Below are 14,369 nucleotides of genomic sequence, written 5' to 3'. Positions count from 1 at the left end.
AACACTAATTAGACTAAACAGTCAATGACTAGTGGGACCCACACGTCAGTTGACCAGTTGACCAGTCAACACCTCTGTTGACTGCTGACGTCATGATGACGTCAGCAAACACTGTTTCGGATAATGTTGAATTTAAATAAATAATTAAAATCAGAAAATGATTAAAACTTTAGAAAATCATATCTTTTAATCCGTAACTCGGATGAAAATACTTTCTACATGAAAGTTGATCAGAACGACGAGATGAATCCGGATACGCAGTCCATTCGTTCGCCACGCACCCCTAACCTATTGAACCCGCAACTTTCCCCCTCCGGCTCCTCTGCCCGAAAACACGAAACACCGGGGATATTTTCCCGGATGTTTCCCCCCTTAACCGGTACCACCTCATACCACGTTAGGGCACACCTAGCACCGCTCATTGTCACGTCACGCATTGTCATGTTTATATTTGCATTGTATTCATTGTTTCTTCCCCCTCTTATCTCCGGTAGACTACGAGACCGACGCTGCTGCTGCCCAGTTCGACTACGGAGTTGACGACCCCTCTCTCTTGCCAGAGCAACCAGGCAAGCCCCCCCTTTGATCACCAGATATCGCCTACTCTTCTCTATACTGCTTGCATTAGAGTAGTGTAGCATGTTACTGCTTTCAGTTAATCCTATACTGCTGCATAGCCTGTCCTTGCTACTACTATTGTTACCATTACCTACTATCCTACTGCTTAGTATAGGATGCTAGTGTTCCATCAGTGGCCCTACACTCTTGTCCGTCTGCCATGCTATACTACTGGGCCGTGATCACTTCGGGAGGTGATCACGGGCATATACGATATACTTTACACAGTTACATTACCTGTGATACTGTTCGGAGATGGGGGCTGAAGGGGCAGGTGGCTCCATCCCGGTAGAGGGGGGCCTGGGTTCCCGACGGCCCCCGACTGTTACTTTGTGGCGGAGCGGCAGGGCAGGTTGAGACCACCTAGGAGACAGGTGGGCTTGGCCCTGTTCGGCGTTCGCAGATATTTAACACGCTTAACGAGATCTTGGTATTTGATCTGAGTTGGCTACGAGCTTATACGCACTAACCATCTACGCGGGAGTAGTTATGGGTATCCCGACGTCGTGGTATCAGCCGAAGCACTTCATGATGTCAGCGACTGAGCGGCGCGCGCCGGGTTGGACTGCGTTAACGCAACTTCCTTTGTAATGGAGGTTGCTAGGTCTGCTCACCGGCCGCGTACGCAACGTGCAGGTGTGCTCAGGGCAATGGGCCCAGACCCCTGCGCGCTTAGGTTTAGACCGGCGTGCTGGCCTCTCCGTTGAGCCTAGGTGGGGCTGCGACGTGTTGATCTTCCGCGGCCGGGCATGACCTAGGAAAGTGTGTTTGGCCAAATGGGATCAAGCGTGCTGGGTAAGTTGGTGCACCCCTACAGGGAAGTTAATCTATTCGAATAGCCGTGACCTTCGGTAACAGGATGACTTGGAGTTGTACCTTGACCAGATGACAACTACAACCGGATCCTTAATAAAACACACCCTTCCAAGTTCCACAGACAACCCGGTGATCGCTTTTCCACAGGGCGACGAGGGGAGGATCGCCGGGTAGGATTATGCTATGCGATGCGCCTGAAGATGCTACCTGGAGATGCTACTTGGAGATGCTACCTGGAGATGCTAGTTGAAGATGCTACTTGGAGATGCTACTTGGAGGACTTCAATCTACTCTCTTCTACATGCTGCAAGACGGAGGCTGCGAGAAGCGTAGTCTTCGATAGGACTAGCTATCCCCCTTTTATTCTGGCATTCTGCAGCTCAGTCCACCGATATGGCCTCCTTACACATATACCCATGCATATGTAGTGTAGTTCCTTGCTTGTGAGTACTTTGGATGAGTACTCACGGTTGCTTTCTCCCCCCTTTTTCCCCCTTTCCTTTCTTTCTGGTTGTCGCAACCAGATGCTGGAGTCCAGGAGCCAGACGCCACCGTCGACGACGACCCCTACTACACCGGAGGTGCCTCCTACTACGTGCAGGCCGCTGACGACGACCAGGAGTAGTTAGGAGGATCCCAGGCAGGAGGCCTGCGCCTCTTTCGATCTGTATCCCAGTTTGTGCTAGCCTTCTTAAGGCAAACTTGTTTAACTTATGTCTGTACTCAGATATTGTTGTTTCCGCTGACTCGTCTATGATCGAGCACTTGTATTCGAGCCCTCGAGGCCCCCTGGCTTGTATTATGATGCTTGAATGACTTCTTTATGTTTTAGAGTTGTGTTGTGATATCTTCCCGTGAGTCCTTGATCTTGATCGTACACATTTGCGTGCATGATTAGTGTACGATTGAATCGGGGGCGTCACAAGTTGGTAACAGAGCCAACTGCCTGTAGGAATCCCCCTTCCACACTCCTTGGCCGAAGTCGAGTCTAGACGTTGCAAAAACTTTTACTAACATGGCTGTGTGTCTTACGGGCACACGTCGCCATTGGGTGGTAGTAGGATCTTTTGCTCCTCGACCTTTACTCTGGGACTCTGATCTCTCCTCTATTTGGGTTAAATGAAGTTTACTAAATCTAACATTAGGATCTCGTTATCACTTTCACCCGGAGAGCCCCTTATTACTAATGATCGTCTGCTGCACCAGAAGACCCTGAAGATACTCTCCACTGTTAACCCGAGAACTTGTGTACATCGCGTTTGCAATTCACCTTCCACCGCAAACCCTTATGGATAACTACTTGCATTTGTTATTCTTACACTCATCCCCAGTGGTCTTGTTATTACAAGATACCCTGAAAAACTCGTCGTTGTTTCGATAATCCCTTGAGCTTACTGCCTTGCTGTTCTTTGTCACTTGAATACCCCTACGGTTAATTCTCGCACTTATCGACTATCCGCTCATCCCCCAGTTGTTCATGTGTTACACAAAAGTCTTCGAAATACCACCCGGTATTCCGAAAATCCTCAGCAACCTATTGCTCTGGAATTTCTTGTTTGCTTTCATTATGATTAATCCCATAAGTATAGAAATCTTATTGACATTCCTTGTCATTATCATTTTGAGTCTGTTGACTCAATATAATTGCGAATACACGCAATCAGCATTGATCCTTATAAATTACCTTTCCGGCTGAGCTTCCATTCTTTTAACTGGAATTGGTTCTCGACCAATCCAATTGTCGTTGATTGTACCCTAAGGCTATTCAACTTATCCATCCCTAATCAGAGCATTGCTTCTGATCCCTTGATTTGGAAATCATGATTCCTTTGCATTTGACAATTGAGTTAGTCAGTTGTTTCTATAATCTGATCTCCTTGCATTCTTCTTCCTCTAGTTGAGTATCGATACTCGTATCAGATCCTTTGTGGACCATCACGTCCTTTGTTGGATTGTTATTCGACAGTGTCCTACACATTTGATCACTTTGTGAGTTCTTCCCCTGATACATAATGCCTTTGTTAAGTTGTATCCTCTGCTTGGCCAACCATGCTCTGCTTTCGGGCTTGTGTTATTTACTCTTGAAACTTGTGGTATATGTTTCTAAGAAGCCCCTATGGGTTGAACATATGCCTTCTCTAAACCGTGTGAACCCGAAAGTTTACACGAGTCATACTCTTCTGGTGCTTCACCAGATAAAATTTCAACACTGCAACTTCATCGAACGTGAGAAGTGAATGAAAGGTTATGCATTGGAGAAGTGGGAGTCGACCTTGAACTTGTGTTCATGCCCATGGACACGATGTAGATCTTATCATTAAAGCTTCTCTTAAATGAATTATTCCTTTGGTATAAGTTCATCTTATATCTAGGATCTGGCCTTTTGCAACCGTGGTTCCGACCATGATTGTTCTTCTTTGATCTCATTTCTCGGACAAGTTAAAACAATTGTCATCTATGGATCAATACACCAGTCCAACCTTTACTTTGATCTTGCGTCAAGTATTACCCCCTGGTATCTCGAGATTATCATGGAACTGCATAACTTTTTATGAGTTCTTCATCAAGTGCTACCTTCCCACTGATTCCAATTTTTCGCGGGCTCTGAGTTATTAAACACTCAAAGACACCGATAACGGAACCGAGTCCGCACTACGGTTCAACAACTCTTCGGTAAGCTTCTATAAGTACGAGTTTGTACCCGATCACATCATTCCTAGCCTGATTGGATACATCCTTATCGTGCTAAATTTTAACTGTGCTACCTGGTTCTTTTTCCCGGAGCACACTTTTCGATGATGAGCAAATCATGCGTCGATCTTCCTCGTCATATCAATTCTCCTTGAACAACAAACTTGATTTCGAGTTTGTGTCATACCTATGGTTCCAGTAACCTTTTGCTCCACCATTCCCTTGGTGTGATGTCGTCGCTGGTTGATTACATCTTCATGGAACCTCTCGAGAAATGTGTCGTGATCATCATCAACATTCTGAGTGTTTCCAGGATATCAATCGAATTCTTGACGAGAAATAGCATCCTTTGCCCTCGATGATTTGGGTTATTATCGACAACTTTATTGCATTCCCTCCAACACAAAACTTGTTCCTGTTTTGTGTTGTACCTTGAGTTCCTTGCTACCCGACTTATGATATGTTCTACCGTGGAGCATTACCATCTTTTATGTCAAGGATGTTGTGAGGATTACTCCACCTCTCAAGAATTCTTGGTATAGTGATACTTATTAACATCACCATTCTTTTCTGGGTCCCCGTGTTGTTTCTAACTGGAATACCGACAAATGGTATGTGATGTGTAAATTCTAAACTTCTAGCAACCCTATTGCTTTGAAGTTATTAGTATATAGTTTCATTCTATGTCTATGGCTTATTGAATCATCATTCGAACATTGATCGTGCCACCCAGCCCATATTTTGGGTACACATTTCAACCAATGTTTAACTGAGTATATTTTCCTAGAGCATACAACATTATATCATTTGATCCAACAAATGTTATCTCCTTGTTCACATAACTGTGGAAATCCATCTTTTGGATACCTCGTTGAATTATTGTTGAGTCCATCAACCACCTCCTCATCCTCTCCTTGGCTTAATGATGAATCCCTTCGTGTATCCAGAGTCTGACCTTTGATTGAAGACCATGTCAATGCTATCTCGAAGCATGTCTGTGGTACTCCGATTTTTGATAAGAACATTTTAAGCCCAATGCTAAATGTTTCCTGATCAATTATCCAAACACCGCTATATGGGTATTGTCATCAAATTCCTCTCCCCTTACCTAAACGGTTTCTACTTTCTATCCTGTCATGGATATCATGCTCCGCTTGTCCTTGGAAGGGATATACCCTTGAAATATGTGTTTAAACACATTTTCCTTTCCATTGTTATGTTTAACCTTATTGAGGTTTATATGATCTAAGCAGTAATAAGTCACTGCTTTTGTAAGCACCTCGGTGTACAACTCTGTCAGTAAGAACCTGTTACTATTGTTGATGACATTCCGGTATCCACCGATGGACGAGAACCTTGCCTATTGGCCCGCCTCCTTCAACGAGCAGGAAAATGGTTCTCTTCGTCCCTCGCCCTTGGTATCGAGGTTGTTGCCGACATAACTGATAGGCTACCCTCTGGCATGCCTTGCTATCATGACCATGCAAGATGTCAACGCACTTCCCTATTTTAACCCACATGGTGGGCCCATAACCCACAGATCCATAGGATCGAAACCTGACTCTCCTGTACACCCTGTTGTCAAAGTTATCCCTCGTGCTTGACTTTCTATGTAATTCACGGGCCACCCGCCTGTTGATCTATTCTGTATCGGACACAATACTTATTCCTGTTGCTCTGAACCCCATTCACACTCTGTTTCAGGCAATGAACGATTGCCTATCCGCTTGAAACTTCTTATTGCACCGTCTTACTTTGCTCTCGATGTGTCTCGTTTGTTCAGCTCGAGAGATACTCATATGTTCATACTTGGGAAACCCCCAGAAGATTTTCCCTTATAAAATCCTATCGTTGTAGAAGCTGCCCCTTACCTATTCATAAGTATGATGGAGGTCCCGAAGAAAGGATGACAATTGATCATGGTGACTTGAAGCAGCAAAATGAAGACATCAACGAAGTGGATCAACCTCTTAGAAAGGGCAGCCAAGACCGAGAAGACTCGTTAGGTTTTTCGCTACCAACACCTTCGCCCCTTACTCCACCGCTTAAATCTCGGGACGAGATTTCTTGTAGTGGAGGAGAATTGTGACGCCCGGGTAATTAAGCTACAGTGAACCTCTGCTAATGATGCCACGTCACCTCGATTACTGTTCCTAATCACGTGTTAGTTCGAAACTGATTCAAATTCAAATTCAAAATCAACCAAAGAATAAAAGTTTTCAAATATTAAAACTAAAATGTTCGGAGTGAACCAAATATTGCATAGGTAATTATGGTGGAGAAAGCACACCTTTATAAAATGTTTAAACACTCTAAAATGAATAAAAAAAGTAACAATAATAATTATTTAAATGCTTTCAAAATGTTAAACAATTTCAAAACTATTTTGTTTCGGTGCTAAGTGGTTTGTGGCTGTGGCTTAGTTTGCAAACTCTCTTTTGGTGCCACTGTAGTATTTTACTAAAATGAGAAATAAAAGAAAACACAAAAACAGAAAACAATACAAAAGAGAAAAAAAACTAAAACCTAAAGCTAACAGAAAAAAAGTGGAAGACCCCCTCCCTGGGCCGTGGCCCAACTGGACCAGCCCACTGGCCCAGACCGGCCCCCACTCCCCCATAACCCCACTAAACCGAAACCCTAACCCCCCACTCGCTCCACTCCCTCCCCCGATTCCCCTGGATCGGGATCGATCCCCACTCTCCCCTCACCCTCGCTCCTCTCGCTTCCCCCCCGAACCAGATCGGGACGCAACGCCCCCCCCCTTGCTAGACCCCGCCGCCCCTGGCGCCCGTCGCCACCACCGCTCCGCCATCGCCAAGCCGCCTCCTTGCCGGAGAGGGGACGGATCCCGGGGGCCTTGCCGCGGATCCGACCTCCCTCGCCACCCGTCCACGACCACGCTGACGCGGGACCCCGCCCGGAGCTACCTCGCCCCCGCCGCACGAGGACCGCGTCGCCGGACTGCCTCCTCGACGCCGTCGTCCCCGCCCTCTTCCTCATCCCCCACTGCCTAGCCCCTACGCGCCCCTCCCCGTGAGCACCTCTCCTCCTCCTCCCCGCGCTGCGCCTGAACGGCGCCCCGGCACGCGCCTAGCTCCGACCCAGCCCGGTGTGTCAACGGGCGCGCTCGCGCCCGCCCCCGTCCGCACACACGCCCCGTTCCGGCCATGGACTCGCGGTGACCACCGCACCCGTGACGCTCTTGCCTGCGTCGATGAGCCCCTGCTCGGGTCGTCCTGGTCCGGCCGCACCGCCCACGGCCTCGGCAAGCCCCAGCCCTCCTCTTGTCGTGCTGCCGCGGCTCCGCCGCCCCCCCAACCGCGCTGCTGGCCCGCGCCGCGGCCAACCCCTCTCCATCGACGCCCCTGCTCCGGCCGCTCCGGCCGCCGCGGCCGACGACTCCCCTGGCCGGTGCCCTGCTGCGTTGGGTCAGGGGCTCGGCCCGCTAACGGGCGCCCCGTAGCCTCCTGCACCCGCGTGCCCATGCGCCCACACCCGTTAAGGCCCCCTGGGTCCACTGACATGGGGGCCCCAGCCCCAGAACGTTTTGTTAAAAAAAAGGAATTAAAAATAATATAGAAAATAAATAAAATAAATAAATAGATAATAATAATTTAATTAATTAATTAATTAAGGAATTAATTAAGTTAATTAATCATAATTACATTAACCTAACTAACTAATTAGTTTAATTAAACAGTAGTTAGATTAGTTAAACACTAATTAGACTAAACAGTCAATGACTAGTGGGACGCACACGTCAGTTGACCAGTTGACCAGTCAACACCTCTGTTGACTGCTGACGTCATGCTGACGTCATGATGACGTCAGCAAACACTGTTTCGGATAATGTTGAATTTAAATAAATAATTAAAATCAGAAAATGATTAAAACTTTAGAAAATCATATCTTTTAATCCTTAACTCGGATGAAAATACTTTCTACATGAAAGTTGATCAGAACGACGAGACGAATCCGGATACGCAGTCCATTCGTTCGCCACACACCCCTAATCTATTGAACCCGTAACTTTCCCCCTCCGGCTCCTCTGCCCGAAAACACGAAACACCGGGGATATTTTCCCGGATGTTTCCCCCCTTAACCGGTACCACTTCATACCATGTTAGGGCACACCTAGCACCGCTCATTGTCACGTCACGCATCGTCGTGTTTATGTTTGCATTGTATTCATTGTTTCTTCCCCCTCTTATCTCCGGTAGACTACGAGACCGACGCTGCTGCTGCCCAGTTCGACTACGGAGTTGACGACCCCTCTCTCTTTCCAGAGCAACCAGGCAAGCCCCCCCTTTGATCACCATATATCGCCTACTCTTCTCTATACTGCTTGCATTAGAGTAGTGTAGCATGTTACTGCTTTCAGTTAATCCTATACTGCTGCATAGCCTGTCCTTGCTACTACTGTTGTTACCATTACCTGCTATCCTACTGCTTAGTATAGGATGCTAGTGTTCCATCAGTGGCCCTTCACTCTTGTCCGTCTGCCATGCTATACTACTGGGCCGTGATCACTTTGGGAGGTGATCACGGGCATATATGATATACTTTACACAGTTACATTACCTGTGATACTGTTCGGAGATGGGGGCTGAAGGGGCAGGTGGCTCCATCCCGGTAGAGGTGGGCCTGGGTTCCCGACGGCCCCCGACTATTACTTTGTGGCGGAGCGACAGGGCAGGTTGAGACCACCTAGGAGACAGGTGGGCCTGGCCCTGTTCGGCGTTCGCGGATATTTAACACGCTTAACGAGATCTTGGTATTTGATCTGAGTTGGCTACGAGCTTATACGCACTAACCATCTACGCGGGAGTAGTTATGGGTATCCCGACGTCGTGGTATCAGCCGAAGCACTTCGTGACGTTAGCGACTGAGCGGCACGCGCCGGGTTGGACTGCGTTAATGCAACTTCCTTTGTAATGGAGGTTGCTAGGTCTGCTCACCGGCCACGTACGCAACGTGCAGGTGTGCTCAGGGCGATGGGCCCAGACCCCTGCGCGCTTAGGTTTAGACCGACGTGCTGGCCTCTCCGTTGAGCCTAGGTGGGGCTGCGACGTGTTGATCTTCCGCGGCCGGGCATGACCCAGGAAAGTGTGTCCGGCCAAATGGGATCAAGCGTGCTGGGTAAGTTGGTGCACCCCTGCAGGGAAGTTAATCTATTCGAATAGCCGTGATCTTCGGTAACAGGACGACTTGGAGTTGTACCTTGACCTTATGACAACTAGAACCGGATAATTAATAAAACACACCCTTCCAAGTTCCACAGACAACCCGGTGATCGCTTTTCCACAGGGCGACGAGGGGAGGATCGCCGGGTAGGATTATGCTATGCGATGCGCCTGAAGATGCTACCTGGAGATGCTACTTGGAGATGCTACCTGGAGATGCTACTTGAAGATGCTACTTGGAGATGCTACTTGGAGGACTTCAATCTACTCTCTTCTACATGCTGCAAGACGGAGGCTGCCAGAAGCGTAGTCTTCGATAGGACTAGCTATCCCCCTTTTATTCTGGCATTCTGCAGGTCAGTCCACCGATATGGCCTCCTTACACATATGCCCATGCATATGTAGTGTAGTTCCTTGCTTGCAAGTACTTTGGATGAGTACTCACGGTTGCTTTCTCCCCCCTTTTTCCCCCTTTCCTTTCTTTCTGGTTGTCGCAACCAGATGCTGGAGTCCAGGAGCCAGACGCCACCGTCGACGACGACCCCTACTACACCGGAGGTGCCTACTACTACGTGCAGGCCGCTGACAACGACCAGGAGTAGTTAGGAGGATCCCAGGCAGGAGGCCTGCGCCTCTTTCGATCTGTATCCCAGTTTATGCTAGCCTTCTTAAGGCAAACTTGTTTAACTTATGTCTGTACTCAGATATTTTTGTTTCCGCTGACTCGTCTATGATCGAGCACTTGTATTCGAGCCCTCGAGGCCCCCTGGCTTGTATTATGATGCTTGTATGACTTCTTTATGTTTTAGAGTTGTGTTGTGATATCTTCCCGTGAGTCCCTGATCTTGATCGTACACATTTGCGTGCATGATTAGTGTACGATTGAATCGGGGGCGTCACATGAGAGCAACGGGCAATTCTCTGCACGCTCGGCCTATGCTGCGAGGTTTTTGGGTCTTCAAGTTGCACTAGAGGCTCAGTTTACTTGGGGCTCACGGGCACCGCTCCAATGCCGCTTCTTCACGTGGTTTGCCTTAAAAAAACAGTTGGTGGACCTCAGATCGGCTGGCTAGACGTGGGCTACCTCACCAAGCCGCATTCCCCCTTTGTGAACAAGAGGAGGAAACCATCCACCACCTCCTGCTTGGTTGTGTGTTCGCGAGACAAACCTGGCATTGGTTGGGATTGATCACCGGTACGCCTGGCCTTGAGCCACGGATTGACGAGGAGCTAAGTGATTGGTGTCTTCGGCAGGATTCGGTTGGACACAACAAGAAAGCAATGAGGGCCAAGTGCTTGTTGGTAATGTGGTTGATCTGGAAACATAGGAACGACGTTGTGTTTAATGGAACTTCGCCCTCCCTCTCGAGAGTGTGGTGGAGAATCAGGGAGGAGGCCACGTTATGGGAGAAGGCTGGTCTGCTCAAGGATGTCACCGGTGGAGTGCAAGATGGAGTAGAGGTAGCCTGGTGGGAGGAGGAGACGTAGGTTGTACTGAGTCTTGAGTGACTGGGTGGTGTCGGAGAATCCGACATGTAAATATTACTTGTAAATATGACCTTGGGGAGTCTTTCTCTCTTCTCCTTTAATGAATGACTAGCAAGATGCCTATGCGTTGCATGGAACATCAAGATGCATTTGTATGAGTAGTTTATCTTGTGGAAGAAAAGGATGAACGAGGGAAGGCCTTATTTGCAAATGTTGAGTCGGTGTGGGTATCTTTTTGTAAAATTTCCATTTTTCCTTTCTATCCGTCAGATATAAATCGGACGGCTTATATTGCAGGATGGCAGGCACACCATCATTATCAACTCTATTTTTTATAGGAGTAGAGATACGCATGCTTATGCGTATTCGAGAAAAAAAAAAGAAACGAAGCGACCTGCCCAAGAGAAATTATGGTCCGAAGGAACGCAGTGAAGAAAAACACAAAAAGCCCAACACACACAACCGTGAGGAAGAAGGCCTTTACCCTGCATGAGCCCGTCGAGAAACAACAAACAAAAACAAAAACCCAACCCAACAGAGACAGTGCACACAGCGAGCCAGCCCACAAGTCAACGCACGAATCTTAACAAATCTACATCCAACGATCAGGCCGTCGACTGAGTTTTAGCAACAGCGTAATACTGTACTAGTGCCATGATCATTGATCCAATGTGGGCCCTACACATCTGCAAGTAGATGCCCAACTTTCCTGACCGTATTGGCGGCGTGTTAATCCACAACCGTTTTGTGACTTTAATTGTGTTTCTTTTTTCTAGCAACTTCTTCACCCCCTTTTTAACCCATCGCATCCACTTTGGTGTGATGCAGCGTCGCTTTCTGATGCGATGCATGCACGTCAATGGATATTAACCATAATAGCTCAACTCAGACGTCTAGGTCGGATCTGCAAGGGTAATTAGCTTGGAATATCTTCCTTGATAAAAGTAAGCTAAACACCCACACAGCCCCACGCACTGCGTCATCTACCCATCAGTGCATATTCTTGTCTTCCATTTTCCGTGAGTTATTCAGTTAGCGTCGCATCTTTTTATTTTTTTATTTTCTTGAGACAACATCTTGTTTATTTTGCTCAATACTAATAGTCACCACGTCTTCTCCCGCTCTGTACATTTCTATCAATCTCTACTCTTAATGGACGAATTGGTTGAATAGTCCCCCCAACTTTCAACCGGTTTATTTTCAATCGGTTTTTCTTCGTCCCACCTCCCACTGGTTTTTCTCTTTTCTCGTCTGACCGGCAATACCCAACGTATTTATGGTAATCAATCATAATTAATCCACGTATAGTAATAAATCAATCCAGGTATGGTAAGGTCATAACTCAGTAAATTTTGAATATGGTAATAAATTTAAATTACCCCAAAGGCTATCAATCCAGGTATGGTAAGGCCATAAATCGGGAAATATCGAATATGGTAATAAATTTAAATTACCACCAGGTATGGTAAGGCTATCCACGTATAGTAATAAATTATATAGTAATAAATCATAATTAATCCACGTATAGTAATAAATCAATCCAAGTATAGTAAGGTCATAACTCAGGAAATTTTGAATATGGTAAAAAATTTAAATTACCCCAAAGGCTATCAATCCAGGTATGGTAAGGCCATAAATCGGGAAATATCGAATATGGTAATAAATTTAAATTACCCCAAAGGCTATCAATCCAGGTATGGTAAGGCCATAACTCGGGAAATATCGAGTATGGTAATAAATTTAAATTACCACCAGGTATGGTAAGGCTATCGATCCAGGTATGGCACGCCCTCACCTGATCACCTATCACAATCTCTAGCCCCACGCACGCACCAAAGAACCCACCCGACACCAAACGCAGCTCCTCTCGACCCCCTCGAGTAAACACCGCCACCGTCGTGCGATCTTCCTGACACAGACGCCGTCGCCGCCTCCTTCCCACCTACGGCGTCCCCCACGTCCATGGTGACGGCGCTCGCGTCCTACACTGACCCTCCGCCTCATATAGGTTGGTCGTTGATGGAGTGGGATGTGCCACTGCGGTTTGGGGAGGCACAATCACGATCTGGTTGGGATCTCAGTGTGGACTCGTTCTCTACGATGAAGGATGGCGCTGCCTCCCTGGCAAATGGGATCGGAGGAAGGGGCTCTACGTCGTGAATGTCGGCGAGGCAGCGGCCGAAGGCGAGCCCGACGGTGAGCACGGGTGTTCGTCCCATGAAATAGGCGGCCACGGAGGGCGGATCTGAGGCCACCCCAATCGCCGGTGGCCCTTCCTCCCATCGCTCATCGCCTCCATTCTCTCTCTCCTCTAAATCTTTGTCGCCCCTGCCTGATTGTGGTCGACGCCATCCGGCTCTCGCATCGACCACCACCAGCACGGCTGCGGACGAGGCGCAACCGCAGACGCCGCCGCCGCCATCCTCATCCACCTCCTCCACCATCCTTCCCAGCCGTCGTCGGGGGCACCTGCCATCTGCGCTCTAGCCCACCCGCTCCCTCCTATCTCCTCCCCCTGCCTGCCAGCCCCGTGATCCATCGCACAGATGGCAGGTACTACAGCGACCTCCTCCCCAGCGGATCCGGCCTCCTCCGATGGAGATCCATCCTGGGCACCGCCTTATTCTCATGCGTGCACGTCTATATCAACGTCTCATTCCACCTCACCTCACCTGAGCCTTTACCTTCCCACCTCTGCTTCAGATCCACATCACTTTGCAAGGTATGTGCTTGATTGTTCCGAACTGGATCGATGGATTATGCAAGGTACTTTGGGTGTCGTCATTGACGGCAATTGTCACGCCATGCTACCATCGGAGGGGTCCCTCATCGATGATTAGGGTCTTCTGAACTGCACGAGCTCCATTGAGAAGGATGTTTTTAATTCTGGTTTTGCCTACATGCTTTCTTTGCCTGTATCTACTTAGCTAATGTCTTCTTATAGATAGTAGCTGCTGAAGTGGTGATCAAAGTTGTTCACTATAAGGAAACAACCATGATAACAAAACTGTATATTCCCTGACCTTTGACCTGAAGTACTTTTTCATTAGAAACTTGCAATAGCCAGGCATTGAAATTAGCAACAGCTGCGTACGTACTGAACTAATTTGCAGCAACACGTACTGAACTAAGTTAGGTTATGCTCATCGTTCCAACATGCTTAGTGATAACCACCTAGCAAGCTGATCAAACATGAAAAAATTGAAGTGCTACTGCTAATCGTACTATTCTGAATGTGAAAATCTATTTAATTGGCTCTTCTCTAATTGTACACTTGCATAAATCTCAGATCTTGCAAATTACAGTATAACCATAAAAGTCATGCTTTGACTCCTATAGGGCCTTTTGCACTTTAATATGACTAATAATTTGCCTTAATATCATAGATTGTATTACTACCTTTCTAAGTGAATGACATTCAAGAAGGTCATTAAATAAAACCAAGAAATCCTTCTGGTATTGGAGTGTAGGAAAGTTGAGAAAATAAAACCAAAAGGTTATATTTACGTTTATTAGAGAAGGTTCTTTACTTTTTATAGGAAAACACAAAATGTTGTGATGTAGAGTCTA

Source organism: Triticum aestivum, chromosome 1B, assembly GCF_018294505.1.
Source record: "Triticum aestivum cultivar Chinese Spring chromosome 1B, IWGSC CS RefSeq v2.1, whole genome shotgun sequence".
Classification (NCBI taxonomy): Eukaryota; Viridiplantae; Streptophyta; class Magnoliopsida; order Poales; family Poaceae; genus Triticum; species Triticum aestivum.
Note: the sequence above shows the minus strand (reverse complement) of the source record.